We start from the raw sequence: 18,134 nt of genomic DNA, 5'->3' as shown, positions 1-18,134 counted from the left end.
AAGATAAGCCCCGCTCAGGGGACCGTCAACACCGGGACTGGAGACTGCAGCATCTGTAGAACGTTCACCATATAAAGTCCATTTGTAAGTGGTCACAGGAATTGGGTGTTCCATACTCGATATTACAAAAACATATGAAAAAGGATTTGCAGTTAAATGCATTTAAATCTTTGTTTGTAAACAAATTGAGTAATACTGATATAAAAAAAAAACGTCCGCAGGCTTCTACGCGAATGCTTGACGTCTTTACAACTCCTCCTTCAAGGGGGAAAGTGTTTTTCTCGGACAATTGTGCAATATATCCCAGTGGAAAAGCCAGGAACGTTTATTTCTGGAGTAAAGAAAACCCATAGAGTTATGAAGAACTTGAATAATCTATATAAATGAAAATGAAATTATGTTTGTGACTTAATAACTCTTAGACCACCCAAACGATCTCGATCAAATTTTCAACATGGATGACGTTCAGGAATGGAATGGTTTTTATCATTTCATTTTGACGGTGCAACTTGGAAGTGCGGGAGGGGAATATAGGGCTTTACATATAAGAATGATGGAAATGACGGATATTAGTGTCGAATTTATAGTTTTCTTGGTTGCTCAGATGAACAGTGACATTTCCGATGCCGTTCAAATCCAAATTCAGCCACCACGCAGCGTGGGGGAGGATGAGGAGGAAGAAACAAAAATAATCCAAAATTACTTATATCAGAGAGCTTTAGTAATAGTGAATTACTGACTAATGGAACACACTACTACTTTTTTTTTCTTTTTTTAACCCAGCGAAACGAGTAAGTGATGCTAGTAATACATAGGTATATATAAATGAAAGTGACTATATTTGTGACTCTTAATCTCTTGAACCACCCGACCGATCTCGATACAACTTTTCAACATTGATGAGGTTCGGACCTGGGAGTGGTTTTATCATTTCACTTTGACGGTACAACGTGGAGGAAGGAGGGAGAGAAAAATAAATAAAACTTAATAACCCTTGAACTACGGGACCAATTTTGATCAAACTTTCAACATAGATAAGGTTTGGGCCTGAGATGTTTTTTGTCATTTCACTTTGACGGTACAACTTAGGGCAGCGGGAGATATGTAAAAATGATCAAAAATGAGTAATATTGGTGCTGAATTCATAGTTTTCAGGATCGCTGAGATCAGTCGTTCTTTCAGAAAAAGTGTTTCGGGGGGCACACGTAGTATTCCGGGGGATACTGCTGATACTATTTTATTTTTTATTATATTATAGACGTATTATTTTGGTCTTGTCTGGGGGGGCACTCTCAGAGCCCCGGGAAGGCAGTGCCCCCCAAAAAACATGTCTGGAAGAAACACTGGCTGAGATTTTTTTTTTTTTTTTTAAAAAAAAAAGGTGACATTTCCTATGCCGTGTAAATCTAAGTTCAGCCCGCAACTTGGGGGAGGAGGGTATATATATATAAATTATCTAAAATAACTGATATTAGTGTCGGATCCGTAATCCGTACTAACGAAACATATCACTAATTTTTTATTTTAACCCATAGATGTGGGTATTTGACGCTAGTTTATTATAAAAATGATTTCGTAAAAAACATATATTTTCTGTTGTATTTATTGCAAAATAAGGAATCAGTAAGTTGTCCATAAATTAGCAGCCAGCAACAAGGTATTATCGAACAATCAAGTAACTTTTTCAAAGAAACAAGAAAATAGTTTATGTTTTACTTACCACGTCGTTGTAATATTGAGAAACAGGTCTTCCTAATAAGATTTAATATTTTACAAAAATAAAATAAACAAACTGGATCATTCACTTCCACAATACTCCATGCACATACATATTACAAAGGCTTATCGGTTCTGTGCTTAGTTTTGATTTGTTTTCCAAGACATACAACCAACTAAAAAAAGAAAAAACAATCCACAAATGACATATACATACACAAATACACTTTAACACACGGCAATACCTCGTGACTGCCTTTGACGTTAAGATTTGCTACTGACGAACCTTTTTTTGCTGGTGCCTTGTTATGTGTTTTATGAATTTAGCTTCGTGTGTGTATGTATATGTGTGTGTGTGTGTGTGTGTGTGTTAGTGTCTGCTTCTTCTTCGCCAATTCATTGGCGATGTCCCTTTTCGTCCCCCCCGGACAGAGCGCATGGATTGAATAACAATGGAGCACTATAGAAGTGTCTTCTCTCTTACGTAAGTCAACATTGCCAAGTTCGGTGCAGACATTTGCGCATCGGATTTTTAGTCTTCATTTGCTACTAACATACGCGCAAATAGAAAAGTTGTTTTGTATCTATTGGTCCTATAATATACCTGAAATATTTACAGAATATTTGAAATATATGAATCCACCCCCAAGAACATTCATAACATGTCCGAAGAATATTCCTTAAATATATCTAGAATATTTGTTCTGAACACAATCTAAATATTCATGGAATATGTCCACTTGATCCCAGACTTGCATTAAACGTCATCTCTATTAAGTTTTACGTCCCACGATTATGCCGGCTAGGCTAAAGGAGAAGTTTGTCCACCTCAAAGTTCACGTGGCGCAAGTTGGTATCGAACCAAGAGCCCCATGCACCAGAGGTGAATGCTCTACCACTGAGACTTTCAGTTTTCAGGTCGCTCCATGACGTTTGAGGAGCGAGGAGATTGAATATTTTTTCATTGAGAATGACACAGTGCAACTTCAGGTATACCCCAATTATGCTTTTAAGAACGAAGGATTGAATTAGAACTTCCTCGAGACTATGTGATTATATAGTGTACGCGCATTCGGTGTGAAAGAACCTGGTTCGATTTTAAGGTTGCCACTTGTTCAATACAAAATGTAGTGATGTTCATGTTTTTTGCTGCCTTTCCAAAACAAACTGTAGGATACTCCATAGTTTTTGCCTTCTTTCCAAAGCTAAATGTAGGAATACTCCATGGTTTGTGCTACCTTTCCAAAACAAAATGTAGGAACACTCCACGGTTTTTGCTACCTTTGCAAAGTAAAAGTAGGAAAACCCCATGGTTTTTGCCTCCTTTCCAAAGCAAAATGCAGGAACACTGCAAGGTTTTTGCCACCTTTCCAAAGATAAAAGTCGGAACATTTCATGCAGCATTTGGCGAGAGGTGAGAAGAATGTATCAAACTTTCTATGTCAGTAATAATGTAATATAAATCTTTCTATGGTGCAAAGCCAATCACATATATTTAATTGATAAATGGAACATGAGACAATTTAAATTACATAAGCCCCATAAAATATAATGTATGGTCAATTTGAATAGTATGAAGCCTATATGTTATGTACCTAAATGCGAGCAAAGTAGACAAAATTGAAATAATTAGCTATCCCAATACTTTAATACATTCTTTTGTTATAGGAATAGTATTGTTTGTTGTTATTACTTCGGCTGCTGCCACTCCCATGTCTTTGCCTACTGCTACTGCTGGTGGTCACATTCAAATAGTGTATATTAGGGTAGTCCAAAATTTCGAAAAATTTGAAGTTTTATCGTGGCAACCCAGACCGGTAGCCTGCCCAAAAATGTAAGAGAACCCGGTAGGGTTCCCGATCAAACCATATTACATTTCATCACCTTATTATAGTTAATTTGCAAGCCTACCTGAAAATTTTAGGGGGGCCGGCCCCCTAGACCTCCTTGGATACGGGTCTGTAGTAGCCCCTAAATTTGTTTTCCGTTACAAATAAATGATCCATCCAAAATTTCAGATCGATAGCTCAATATTTAGAGGTTGTGCAATCGACTTAAAGTTTAACAAAATTAGTGTTTTATTGTCACTCTATTGGCAATGCGATACGGGGATCTAAGGGGGTCGCCCCCTAAATTTTTACTGCCCCCTAAAAATTTTCACGATAGTTTGCAAATGAACTGTAATATGGTGATGAACTATAATATAGTTGGAGCGCCCCGCCCTTCCCCCCTCCGATTTTGGGGCTGGCTACCGGCCTGATGCGATACACTGTTTTTGTGCGTTTGCTCTCCTATAGCCAGTTCACGTCATTACTTATTGCAAATCAACTATGCGACTGTAGGAAATGTTGTTCTAACAATGATCAACAAAGGCTGCCTTTCGTTATATTGGTATTTCATTCTCTTCGATGCATTCATTACATTTTGTATTTATCATTCCTTTAGAAACAATGTAAACTTTACAGATTTTAAACAATATTTACTGTAATGAAAAATTTGTTTCCATCTACGTTACAAGTTTAACAAAAACTAACTTGGTTTCGTCTCAATTGATAAGTTGCATTCGCACTTCATTTCCTTTTCGGTGGCGGAAATCGTATTTCATTTGTTTAACGATTATAACTCAGGAACGCCCTAGTTGGTGAGACATTTGGTGGCAGTGAGCCGATAAAACCGAATTGTAGCGGCTGATTGTTCCCGTTTGTTTGCCAGATCAAATGCTAAAAGTGTGGTGGTGCACAGGCCCCTATCCAAGAGGATTGAGTTGAGTTTGAGTTTAACGTCCCGATCAGCAGCGAGGCTATATCAGACGTGGACCTACTTATTACTGTGTGTGGAATCCGAACCACATGAGCTCCCGCCGGGAATGTATCCAAGGGGGTGTTATGAGCAAGCTTATCAAAGATATTTTTATTTATTTTATTTTTATTATTCATAAAATTTGCATATGCAATCTAAATTTTATATTCAGATTTAATATATATATTAATTTAGTTTAGTTATTTTATATACATTAGATTTCAAGCTAATCATTCTGATATTATTTTATTTTATTTTAAATTTCATTAAGTTTAGTGGCATAACAGAAAACTGCTTTTTTTAAGTATATTTGTGGAAAGTTCTGTATGATTTTTGAAACTTCAGGGAGATAGAGGTTAGTGACCTTTAGAGTACCAAATATTGCCAACCTATAGTAACTAGAAAATACTATAAACAAGATTCTTTCAATGTGTTATAACTATTATAGAAATATATTATAAGAAAAGGAAAGAAATTCTAAGGATGGACAAAACAAAATTGGCGACAGAAAGTCGCTGAGCAATCTTTTGTAAAACTATACACACCTAGATACGAAATTTCGGATACAATACGTGAGAAATTGTTTCACTGACCGCGATTTTCACACTTTTAATGGAACCGCTACCTCTCCGGTGGGGGTGGTTCAACAGTTCTGGGTGCCTAGTCAGCGAACCTTCATCAATTCAATTTTCATATTGTTCCAGGGTTACCAGAAGGTACTGATATATGAAATACATTTTTGAATATAAATTCCAACCTATAACAATTCTTGGACATATCCGATATAGTTATTTTAGTATATAGAATCGCGATCCTTACCGTATTTTCTTTATAGAATAGCTATTTTGGCAGTTTGCTATTCTTTGCTTAATTTTAAACTCAGTATGTTGATTCTGGCACTCCCGGCATGCCTTGGAGTGTGATGGAGGGTAGCAGAAGACAATTGTCTACCACCAAGTTATTTTGTATTTTTTTTCTTTTATATAACAATGACAACTCCACCCAAGTTTATAAATGTAAAATAGGATATTTAAATATTGGTTTTCAACTTTTGTTACATGTCTATTGTAATTCGTTAATCAGTAATATCATTAAATATAAATGTAAACAGAGAAGGATATCGGTCACTGAGAGAGGTTGTTTACATTCGAAAAAGAAACAGTAACCGCTAGAGGGATACACCTGTCAGGCCTCTCACAAGCAACCCTTTGTGAAAGAAAGTCCCGCTATCCTCTGACAATAAAGAAAAAAAAAACTTTTGAAAGCCGCGAAGGAGGCGAGTTTTGGTAAAAGATAGCTTTAGTGTGTGCCACAAAAGGAAAGGAGAGTAAAACATAGAGTTGGTTGAAGATCGACTGTCACCAAGGTCAGACAATTATTTTTTTTGTAAGAAACTGAGAGTTGAACTCATATCTTCATACATACCTAACTTCAGCAGTAATAATAGAGCTAATTGTTATTTGGATATCTGTTATATAAAGATAATTATTCTGAAGAACTACATTTTATTTGATGCAAAAGTGAATAATCTTTGACGTAAAATTACAGCTGAAAATGTCTGACAAGTTAACGAATATCAGTTTAGCATAACAAAAGTAAAAAACTATGTTTGCATTGCTGAACTTCAATTGACATCAGTGCAATGTTATTTATTTAAACACAAGGTATAAGACTGAGTTAAAGATACCAGTGTGTTTTATCAGCAGTTTCTCTGAAACTGAAATTTTATTCTCAATAGAAGACAAGATCTAAAGACTGTGACTCCCTAAGAAGAAGGATAATAGGACCTCTCCAGGAGAATCATCTGTAGTGAAGTGTGTTTACAGTGACGAGAAAAGAAAAATCTTGTTAAAACGGTATAGTGACAGTGAACATTTGAATTGAGAGAGAGATCTCTATTATTATTTTTTTTTACAAAAAAAATCATTTAAGGCAGTTATCAAAGTGATTGTTTAACAATATATATCTATATATATATATATATATATATATATATATATATATTGAATATCTAGTGTGTATATATCTATATATTGCGTGTGGTGGTGTTGTGTGTTCAGTAGTGAAATTAAAAATAAATATGGGTGCATTTTCTATAAAGTGTGTGGAGTTTTTAATTGAATACTTAGCCGCAGGGTGAGTACAAAATAACTTGTATAATTTTTTTTTTTTTACTTTTCAGGCATTTCAGGATATGTTGTGTCTGCCAGAGTTAACTAATGCAATTTGATGATAAATTCACATTTTCTTAATATTAAGATAATATCTGACGTAAGTCAGAGCTTCAAGCAGCATTACCGTCCCTAACGGGGCAATGGGACGTTAATATAGAACTCATGTTTACAGGAATGTAAATTTTAACTTTATTTGTAATTTGGCTCTACCGACACTAAATTATATTTTTATTTATTTTTTTTTGGCTAATCTAAATTTGTATTAATTATTTACAACATTTACATATCATTTGCATATGTTGTACATTCCTGTGGGAAGAGAATGAGATGGGTATGGTAAGCACCTCCCACCTATCTCATGCTCTTCACAATAATTTGGCGCCCATGCGTGTAAGCTTGATCACGCTGGTCATTGTGTTACATAAAATCTCTCCAGCGTGTTGCTAGACTAAATGCTGCATCTGTCATTTATTGCAAATGAGAATTTATCATCACAAGTCAAAATTAACTATTCGCGAATATATTTTCCCATATCTGGTCCAAGAATTGTTACATAATTAAGTATGAAACTCATTAATACAAAAGTTATGTTTTAGATGTAAACAATAAAGGGGGAGATAATTTTTTTTAGGATTTCACAAATCGAATTTTAGAGATAATTTTGAGAATTTTTAGAGAAAGTTAATGGTATTGACTCGGTCACAAAAGAGAAAGATGGATGAAAATCTGGTATTCTTAGATTATGCACAAAGGTTGAGTCCTTCAGAGGAAGACATAATAAATGTCCAAGAAATAGGTGAAGTATCAACAGGTGATAGGAGAGAAACATTAGAAGTTAGGCAATCAGAAGGTGATAAAGTAGAACGTAGTCAAGAAGAGACAGGAGATAAAGAGAAAGCTAGGCCAAGTAATCCTGTAGTACCACCATTAGGAGTAAATAGTGAGGAAATGAGAAATCTAATGGAATTTATAAAATTAACGATAGTTGCTTCACAGAAGGAAATAGAACAGAAAATTGATAGTACAAATCATAAGTTAGATCAAACGAACGCTTGCCAAAAAGAAATAGAAAGTAAACTTTTGCAGGTTGAAGAAAAATTAGAGAATACAAATACAGAAATTAGAAATGCGCGTAGGGATTTTGAAAATGCTCACAAGGATTTAGAAGAAAGACTATCTAAAGCTCTCGAAAATACAAAGCAACAGTTACATAATGATCTTGAGAAAACAGTAAATCAAGTAGATGGTGCATTAGGAAAGGTAAACGATAGGATTGAGGCCACTGAAAATTCAATTGTAAGTGTTAGGACAGAAATAGGCTCAAAACTAGTCACATTAGAAGAGAAAAATGACACTATTCAAAATGAAATAGTTCACACAAGATCAGAATTTGAAGATAAGTTAGAAAATGTAATCGCAGGACAGGTCATTTTGCAAGAAGACATAGAGAAAAAAATTAGTGAGGCCAATACTGTGTTCAAACAAGATGTAATAGAAAAAGTGCAAAATTTAGAAGGAAAACTTATTGCATTAGATAATGTTACCAACAAGAAAGTGCAAGAATTATGTAATTCAATAAGCAGGTTACAAGATAGGACACAAGGTGAAGAATGTAGGGGAATGCATCTCAATAATGAAAATACAGGCAATGGCAATAGGTCTGACAGTGTAACCTTTCAATTAGAACAGGAATTGCCATCATGTTCAAGGGCAGTAGGTGATAATACGTTCCAACCAATAACCTCACCACCTGCACAGTCATTAACTCAGATGGATAGTCAGGTTGCCTTGGCAACGGCTATGAATTCCTTTTTACATAGAGATTTAAAGTTACCGTGTTTTCAAGGATTGGAAGATGAAGCCCAGACTTATAGCTTCCTTGTTGACCTAGATAATTATTTTGAACTAACTGGTGTCAACACTGAAGCACGTCTGTCCTTCATCTCACGCACCTTAAAAGGTAGTGCCTTGCAATGGTTTAAAGTCATGAGAAGCAAGATTGTTACATATTCAGACTTTATAACAGCATTTAAAGCCACATATTTGAACCAAGAGAGATTAGCTGCTTTAAGAGCAAACATATTGACAAGTCAATTCAATCCAAAAGTACACAAAAGCGCATCGGAGTACTTGCTCCACTTGCTACACTTAAATGCGGTCTTAGACCCTCCCCTTGAAGAGAAAATCCTGTTAAAGGTTCTTCCGCGCCAACTTTCGCCTTCTCTTTTCAGGATTATAATAGCCGCAAAAGCAGAAACTATTTCAGAATTACTCACGCTTGTGACGGAAGTTCAGTATTCATACCAGGATAGGATTAATGTCCCTCAGAGGAGGAGCATTAATATGCTAGAGGTCACACGTGAACAACACGAGACCACTCAGCCACAACGGAATAATCGTGTTCACAGACAAAACCGTGGTCCTTACTCTAGGAATGCAAGAGGTCGCGTAGAAAGAACTGAAAGAAATTTCAATGCAAATGAAGAGACCTTAAGGGGGCGTGGCCGAAATACTGAAAATCAATCCACCAGAAATAACAGACACAATTCTCAAAACGCATCTCATCAAAACACGAGACCACAGAGAGGTACACGGGGTGTAAATTCAAGGAATTTTTACAGCCGTAGTAATAATAATAATAACAGGAACACATATGATGACACAGAACAAATTCAAGTATTAGAAACATATGACAGCAGACAAACTTCCAACACTTACACAGCACAAGGAAATACAACCAGTGCAAGGGAAAACAATCTCAATGAACAATGAGAATTTCCAGCATGCACTGAGGAAGAGTTGATACTTGACATCCGAAATAAAGAACGCAGTATTCAACTAGTGGTCCAACCCCAGTGCGTGCTCGATGACAGTCAAAACAGTAATAATGGTAGTATGATACACAATGAAAAAGAAACTTCATTGAAGATTTTAGAATGTAGGTCATTAGAAGAAAAGGAAAATTGTGTCACTTGTACAAAAATAATAGAAAAGAAATATTTTGATCAAAGTAGTGACATAGAAAATAACTCAGTTAAGTTAGTATTAAAAGATGGTAAAAGTGTGTTAATTAGTAAACCCGTATTTGAACAAGCAAACGGAATATTTGATGAATTGCTTGATATTCGAGACGAGCCTGTGACTCGAAACAATATTATACATTTACCGGAAATTAATGTAATGATTTATGCGCAGTCAATCAATGCATTGCTGGACAGTGGATCATCAATCTCAGCATTGAGTGAAAATCTTTGGAATACAGTTAAGGACAGTAATCCCGCACCACCTTTTTTGAAAAGTAATAATATGAAAGTTACTTCTGCGTTTGGTAGAAAGGTAGCTGTCATATTGGGGCAAACTCTATTAGCATTGTACATTAATGGGAAACTATTTCACACAGTAGGGATCATAGTGAAAAACCTTAATCGTGATTTAATCCTTGGATCTCAGTTCTTTGTAGAAGCACATGCTGTGTTAGATTATTCTAGAGGATTATTAGTATTACATAAGCCACACACTGTAGAAATAAATTTTCGAGACGTGGAAGTAGATAACCAAGATTTAGTATTGAGATATATAGAGGAGACAATAAATTGTGATGCTGATAATGCAATCACGGTAGAGAATTTTAGTGAATTAGAGAGGCATGATGAATTGCAGCAAATGGTTTATGGCAATTCAAGGGAGCAGCTAAATGAGACTGACCCCAAGCCACAGTTGAAGCTTAGAAAGTTTCCAACAATTAAGGAACTGCAAGAAAGAGTATTGTCACCCTCAGAATGGTTACAGGTGGATACGAAAACCACTGTAGAAGAAATCCACGAACATGTAAACGCTTATGTAGAACTTAATAATGATCAAAAGGCCATGTTAGCTTCTTTGTTAATTAAACATCGTGATATATTTGACGAGAGACCTGGAACAATCAAAGGGTATGAACATTGTATTGAAATAATTGATCCCACACCCATTAGGTCAAAAATGTACAATTTTCCCATGAAATTTCAGAATCAAATTCGGAATGAAATTCACAGATGGCTCGCGTGGAAGATAATTAAAAAATCACCTAGTAGCTATAGTCATCCACTTGTTGTTGTAGAGAAACCAAATGGACAGATTCGTCTATGTGTGGATGGGAGGAGGCTTTCGCAAGTTATAAAAGGACAGACCGACAAACCATTGGTCCCTCTTGACATCTTACAATCACTTAGTAATAAGAATTATTTCAGCAAACTCGATATAGTTGAATTCTTTGTAAACGTGAAAGTCAGGGAAAAAGACCAACAATTTTTAGGTTTCGTATATGAAGGTATATCATACTGTTTCATGAAACTACCATTTGGAACAAAAACCAGTCTGTCATCGTGCATCAGAGCACTTGATCAAATTCTTGGAAATGATGTCAAATCATTCTGTAATACGTATGTTGATGATACAATTATAGCATCTACTAGTTTCGAAGAGCACCTGTCTCATTTGGACCAGGTGTTGACTTTATTGAAAGAAGGAGGAGTTACACTCCGGCTAAAAAAATGTGAGTTCGCGCAACCAAAAATTAAGATACTTGGTTTTGAATTGTCTCAAGAAGGAATTGGCAAGGATGAGAATAAAATTAAGAAAGTAGTTGATTTTAGACCACCTAAGAATGTAAAAGAGTTACGTAAGCTGTTAGGTTATTTAGGATTTTACAGATGTTTCAGTGCGAAATATTCGGATGTCTTGTATCCTCTTTATGAGTTGCTAAAGAAAAATGTTAAGTTTAAATGGAGTTCACAGCATCAGGAAGCTCTAAATAAAATTAAAGAAATATTTCAAGAGAAAGTAGTGCTTAAAAAGCCACTACCTAACAAAGAATTTATTTTAGAAGTAGATGCCTCCGATCGAGCGAGTTCCAATTTGTTGTATCAAATAGATGATGATGGAGAGAAAAGAGTGATAGGAATGTCCTCGAGAATATTTTCTGGCCCTCAGAAACACTATACGACGACGGAGAAGGAACTTTTGGCACTGGTTGATGGGGTAGCAAAATTTAAACACTATTTGATAGGAAATAAATTCATAATACGCTCAGACCACGAGGCCTTAAGGTTTATTTTACTATGTAGACTCACCAATCAGAGAATTTTAAGATGGGCACTCTCATTAGCGAATTTAGACTTCAGTTTTCAACATGTAAGGTCCCAAGATAATATGGCTGATTATCATTCAAGATATCCACCACATAGTAATGTTGAATTTGACATTGAAGCCAAACCAGTTTTGAAAGAATCGTTAATGGGTATCTTAGAAGAGATTCCATGTGAAATGAGAAGTTTAATTAGCATGTTACCTGAACTACAAACTTCAGATTCATTTCTAGGTCCCATTAAAAGACAAGTAGAAAATGGAGACAAGAATGGTAAAGTTTGTGGGAAAAGCCACCGATATGAAATATTGAATGGTAGGCTATGTAAAAGAGATAACATGGGCATACGCATATGTATCCCGGAAGTCTTAGTCAAACCTTTATTAAATTATTATCACGAACAAAGTGGACATCTTTCAGCTAGCAAACTTGTGCCTCAGTTGACAGAGAGTTTCTTTTGGCCAAAGATGCGCACTGTAATCAGGAAATATTGTGGCTCATGCTCCATATGCCAGAAGGCAAACCCTCCTACTTGTTATTATAGAGGTCCTATGCATTCAGTTATAGCAGAGAAGCCAGGCGTCTTTCTGAGTGCTGATTTCTGCGGTCCAATCACTAAAGGATATGGTGGTTATCAATACATATTAGTATTTTTAGATGTGTTTTCAAAATTAGTAGGTCTTTATGCTTGTAAAAGAGCAACTACATCCATTGCATTACAAAAATTGAGAGATTTTCTCAAACTATGCCCAAATGCAGAAATGCTAATCACAGATAGAGGGACCCAGTTCCAGTCCACACAGTGGAAAAATGCAATGAAAGAATTAGGAATTAAGCATGTTATGAGTAGTGCTTACTTTCCTCAGGGAGAAATTGCGGAAACAGCTGTAAAGTCTACAGTCCGTATGTTACGTAAATATTGCTCTCATAACCAAAAAGAGTGGCCACGATTACTTACTAAAGTGGAAAGGTGCTTAAATACAGCAAAACATTTAAGTACGGGATTTTCTCCCTATGAGCTACATCTAAACATCTCACAAACAAGTGATATAGCTCGTCTGTTTGAGGTACCGGAAGTGGACAGATCTGCTGAAACCAAGTATTACGTGGAAATTGCGCAGGAAAACTTGAAGAAAAAGGCGGAAGCAAGAAAAGCATACTTCGACAAGCATCATCGGCTTGTAGAGTATAATATTGGAGACCTTGTACTCGTTCGTCTCTTTCCAAAATCAGATGCCTTGGCAGGGGTGTCCAAAAAGTTAATGGTTTTATATAGTGGCCCCTGGAAAGTAGTCCACAAGACAGACACCAATGTCTATACACTTGCAGACCTCAACACTGGCAAGGAGATAATTAAGAGAAATGCTTTTCTATTAAAAAAATATAACATGCGAGAAAATACACCTGGAAAGGAGAATGCAGAAACATAAATTCTCAAGATGGGAACTCCAACGTATCATGGGATAGATCGGTATTAATTAATTAGTATTTATATTATTATATTCACACATATAATCACATTAGGTTAAAGCATATTTCTATATATACAGTATTGTTAGTAATATAGTTTTTCATACAAGTCTATTGATAAATAGGTAGACAAATACGCATAAATTTGCTAGGATAGTTGTATTTTTATTAATTCTAATCAAAGTGTCATATATAGTATTCACTCTAGGTAACTCTATTCATATTTAATTAGCATAAGTGAGAACGTTGTGATATCTTTTCACAAGTATATCCCAACCTTCTCAAAAGGGGGATTTGTTATGAGCAAGCTTATCAAAGATATTTTTATTTATTTTATTTTTATTATTCATAAAATTTGCATATGCAATCTAAATTTTATATTCAGATTTAATATATATATTAATTTAGTTTAGTTATTTTATATACATTAGATTTCAAGCTAATCATTCTGATATTATTTTATTTTATTTTAAATTTCATTAAGTTTAGTGGCATAACAGAAAACTGCTTTTTTTAAGTATATTTGTGGAAAGTTCTGTATGATTTTTGAAACTTCAGGGAGATAGAGGTTAGTGACCTTTAGAGTACCAAATATTGCCAACCTATAGTAACTAGAAAATACTATAAACAAGATTCTTTCAATGTGTTATAACTATTATAGAAATATATTATAAGAAAAGGAAAGAAATTCTAAGGATGGACAAAACAAAATTGGCGACAGAAAGTCGCTGAGCAATCTTTTGTAAAACTATACACACCTAGATACGAAATTTCGGATACAATACGTGAGAAATTGTTTCACTGACCGCGATTTTCACACTTTTAATGGAACCGCTACCTCTCCGGTGGGGGTGGTTCAACAGTTCTGGGTGCCTAGTCAGCGAACCTTCATCAATTCAATTTTCATATTGTTCCAGGGTTACCAGAAGGTACTGATATATGAAATACATTTTTGAATATAAATTCCAACCTATAACAATTCTTGGACATATCCGATATAGTTATTTTAGTATATAGAATCGCGATCCTTACCGTATTTTCTTTATAGAATAGCTATTTTGGCAGTTTGCTATTCTTTGCTTAATTTTAAACTCAGTATGTTGATTCTGGCACTCCCGGCATGCCTTGGAGTGTGATGGAGGGTAGCAGAAGACAATTGTCTACCACCAAGTTATTTTGTATTTTTTTTCTTTTATATAACAATGACAACTCCACCCAAGTTTATAAATGTAAAATAGGATATTTAAATATTGGTTTTCAACTTTTGTTACATGTCTATTGTAATTCGTTAATCAGTAATATCATTAAATATAAATGTAAACAGAGAAGGATATCGGTCACTGAGAGAGGTTGTTTACATTCGAAAAAGAAACAGTAACCGCTAGAGGGATACACCTGTCAGGCCTCTCACAAGCAACCCTTTGTGAAAGAAAGTCCCGCTATCCTCTGACAATAAAGAAAAAAAAAAAACTTTTGAAAGCCGCGAAGGAGGCGAGTTTTGGTAAAAGATAGCTTTAGTGTGTGCCACAAAAGGAAAGGAGAGTAAAACATAGAGTTGGTTGAAGATCGACTGTCACCAAGGTCAGACAATTATTTTTTTTGTAAGAAACTGAGAGTTGAACTCATATCTTCATACATACCTAACTTCAGCAGTAATAATAGAGCTAATTGTTATTTGGATATCTGTTATATAAAGATAATTATTCTGAAGAACTACATTTTATTTGATGCAAAAGTGAATAATCTTTGACGTAAAATTACAGCTGAAAATGTCTGACAAGTTAACGAATATCAGTTTAGCATAACAAAAGTAAAAAACTATGTTTGCATTGCTGAACTTCAATTGACATCAGTGCAATGTTATTTATTTAAACACAAGGTATAAGACTGAGTTAAAGATACCAGTGTGTTTTATCAGCAGTTTCTCTGAAACTGAAATTTTATTCTCAATAGAAGACAAGATCTAAAGACTGTGACTCCCTAAGAAGAAGGATAATAGGACCTCTCCAGGAGAATCATCTGTAGTGAAGTGTGTTTACAGTGACGAGAAAAGAAAAATCTTGTTAAAACGGTATAGTGACAGTGAACATTTGAATTGAGAGAGAGATCTCTATTATTTTTTTTTTTTTACAAAAAAAATCATTTAAGGCAGTTATCAAAGTGATTGTTTAACAATATATATCTATATCTATATATATATATATATATATTGAATATCTAGTGTGTATATATCTATATATTGCGTGTGGTGGTGTTGTGTGTTCAGTAGTGAAATTAAAAATAAATATGGGTGCATTTTCTATAAAGTGTGTGGAGTTTTTAATTGAATACTTAGCCACAGGGTGAGTACAAAATAACTTGTATAATTTTTTTTTTTTTTTTTTACTTTTCAGGCATTTCAGGATATGTTGTGTCTGCCAGAGTTAACTAATGCAATTTGATGATAAATTCACATTTTCTTAATATTAAGATAATATCTGACGTAAGTCAGAGCTTCAAGCAGCATTACCGTCCCTAACGGGGCAATGGGACGTTAATATAGAACTCATGTTTACAGGAATGTAAATTTTAACTTTATTTGTAATTTGGCTCTACCGACACTAAATTATATTTTTATTTATTTTTTTTTTTTTGGCTAATCTAAATTTGTATTAATTATTTACAACATTTACATATCATTTGCATATGTTGTACATTCCTGTGGGAAGAGAATGAGATGGGTATGGTAAGCACCTCCCACCTATCTCATGCTCTTCACAGGGGTCTAGGGGGCCAAGCCCCCCTAACTTTTTGCTGCCCCCTAAAATTTCCACGGTAGACTTGCGAATGAACTATAATAAGGTTGTACCGCCCCCCTAACTTCAGCCCCCCCCCCTACACTTTTGGTCTGGCTACTGGTCTGGTGATGCAACGTTGACTTGGACTGTGTTGTGATAGTGAATAGATATATACTTCATTGCTGTCATGGCAGAAGCCATTAGAAATAAAACTAGACTTTATTTACTAGGGGGAGATAAGAAAACTCTGATCGGAAGTAAACTACCTTCGAATGGCGAAATCGTGCTTATAATTTTTGACCATGATTCAACCTTTAAAAGATAATCCATGACAGTGCTAGAGATGTTATACGAGAAACTGTACAATTTTGAGAAAGGGATCTATTCCAATTCTTGAGGAAAAGCATGCAATTGTGAAACTCGAAAAATTGAGGGGCCAATGGACAAATTTAAAGAAAAGCAAGGACCAAAAATCTAGCAAACAGAAAGAGAATGAAGCTATATCTGTTGCAAGTTTGAATAATTTATTTGATATAGCACATGCTGATGCTCTTAGACTAATCAAAATAAAGAAGACAAGGACTTTCTCATTGCTCAGAGTGAAGAAAGATGGCGTGGTTGTATGGTGTCAGCGGACAGAACTCTTGCACAAAAGGAAGCCAAGACGGCAAACAAGAAGCAACGATAACATGAATTGATGAAGGCAAGTACTAATGCTAACACTGCCACTAACGCAGTTACGCTGTTTATTTTGAGCGATAGTGACGGTGGCAGTAATTTGGAATCAAATAAAATCTACTCTCATAACGAATATAAACCCACGCAGCAACTGCCCTGCAGATGTTCTCAGAAAAAAAAAAAAAAAACGAAAGCGGAGAACCCGGAAGAAAGTTGTTACTCCCGAACTTTCTATGTTAGGTAGCTCGAAATTAACTGACAGAGAAACAACTTTCGTTATAGCAGCAACGACCAAAGATTTGGGCCATATTCTGTACGAAGTTACGCTCAGCCGTTCATTCATCAAACGAGTTCGCGAACGCAATCGTCTTGAGTCAACTCGCATCATGAAGAGCAAGTTGCAAGCAACAAGCATCATCGTTGTCCATTGGGATGGCAAAATTCTATCAGACATAACAAGAAAAGAAACCATCGATCGTCTACCTGTAATAATATCTGACATGGAAAAGCTCTATTGCTCGGCGTCCCAAAATTGAAATCTGGAACTAGAGAAGCTCAAGATCGTGCAATCAGGGCGGCCTTAAGCCGATTGGACCGATTTCTCCCAATCGGGCCCCGCGCTAGTGTCATATATTCTACTCTCCAGTGCCGTTTTAGCAGCATATTAGGCCCCAGAGGAAACAGTGTGTTGTGGTCCCTATGACTAAATTTTGCTCCTAATACAAGTCATTCTGCTCGCGGGGCCCCCAATGCTTGTGGTGTCCCGGCTAAGTAGCTATGGTATCGTTAAAATGGCTCTGCTATTCTCGGTTGTCACGTGCACACAACAACATATTGCAATACAGGTACATCCGTGGACTTCATAAGGGAGGATATGACCTCTCCCTAACATTTAGGTTCGAGGATTGGAATATGATGAATGAAATGGAAATGTAATTGCACAGGATGATTCCAGGTTTATGAACTTGGGGTACATTTAACAAATACATTAGGGTTACATTGACTTGCCTTAATTTCATGTCAAATGCAGTTTCTCTAATAACAGACGAGACGATGTTAATAGTTACATATGTCAATTAATCATATTACAAAGAGTAAAAAGAAAATATCTAAGATGCGGTCTTATACTTTAAATTCACATTATATATTCATCGAATTTTTCGAAACTATGGCAACCAACGACCGTTCGGGGTAGGTACCAAGACCCTTTACACATATTTAACTACGTAAATCAACATTATACATTTTATGAAATGAAATGAAATCTGTGAGTTTTACGTCCCACGTTTATGCCGGTTAGGCTAAAGGAGACGGTGATTATGAGAAATTAAGGAAATGGTGGAATGAAGAAAGTGGCTGGAAACGGGAGAACCCCGAGAAAACCCACGCACACGA

This window comes from Thermobia domestica, chromosome 4 (genome assembly GCF_964235325.1).
Source record: "Thermobia domestica chromosome 4, izTheDome1.hap1.1, whole genome shotgun sequence".
NCBI classification, from domain to species: domain Eukaryota; kingdom Metazoa; phylum Arthropoda; class Insecta; order Zygentoma; family Lepismatidae; genus Thermobia; species Thermobia domestica.
This window is presented reverse-complemented; position numbering follows the sequence as displayed.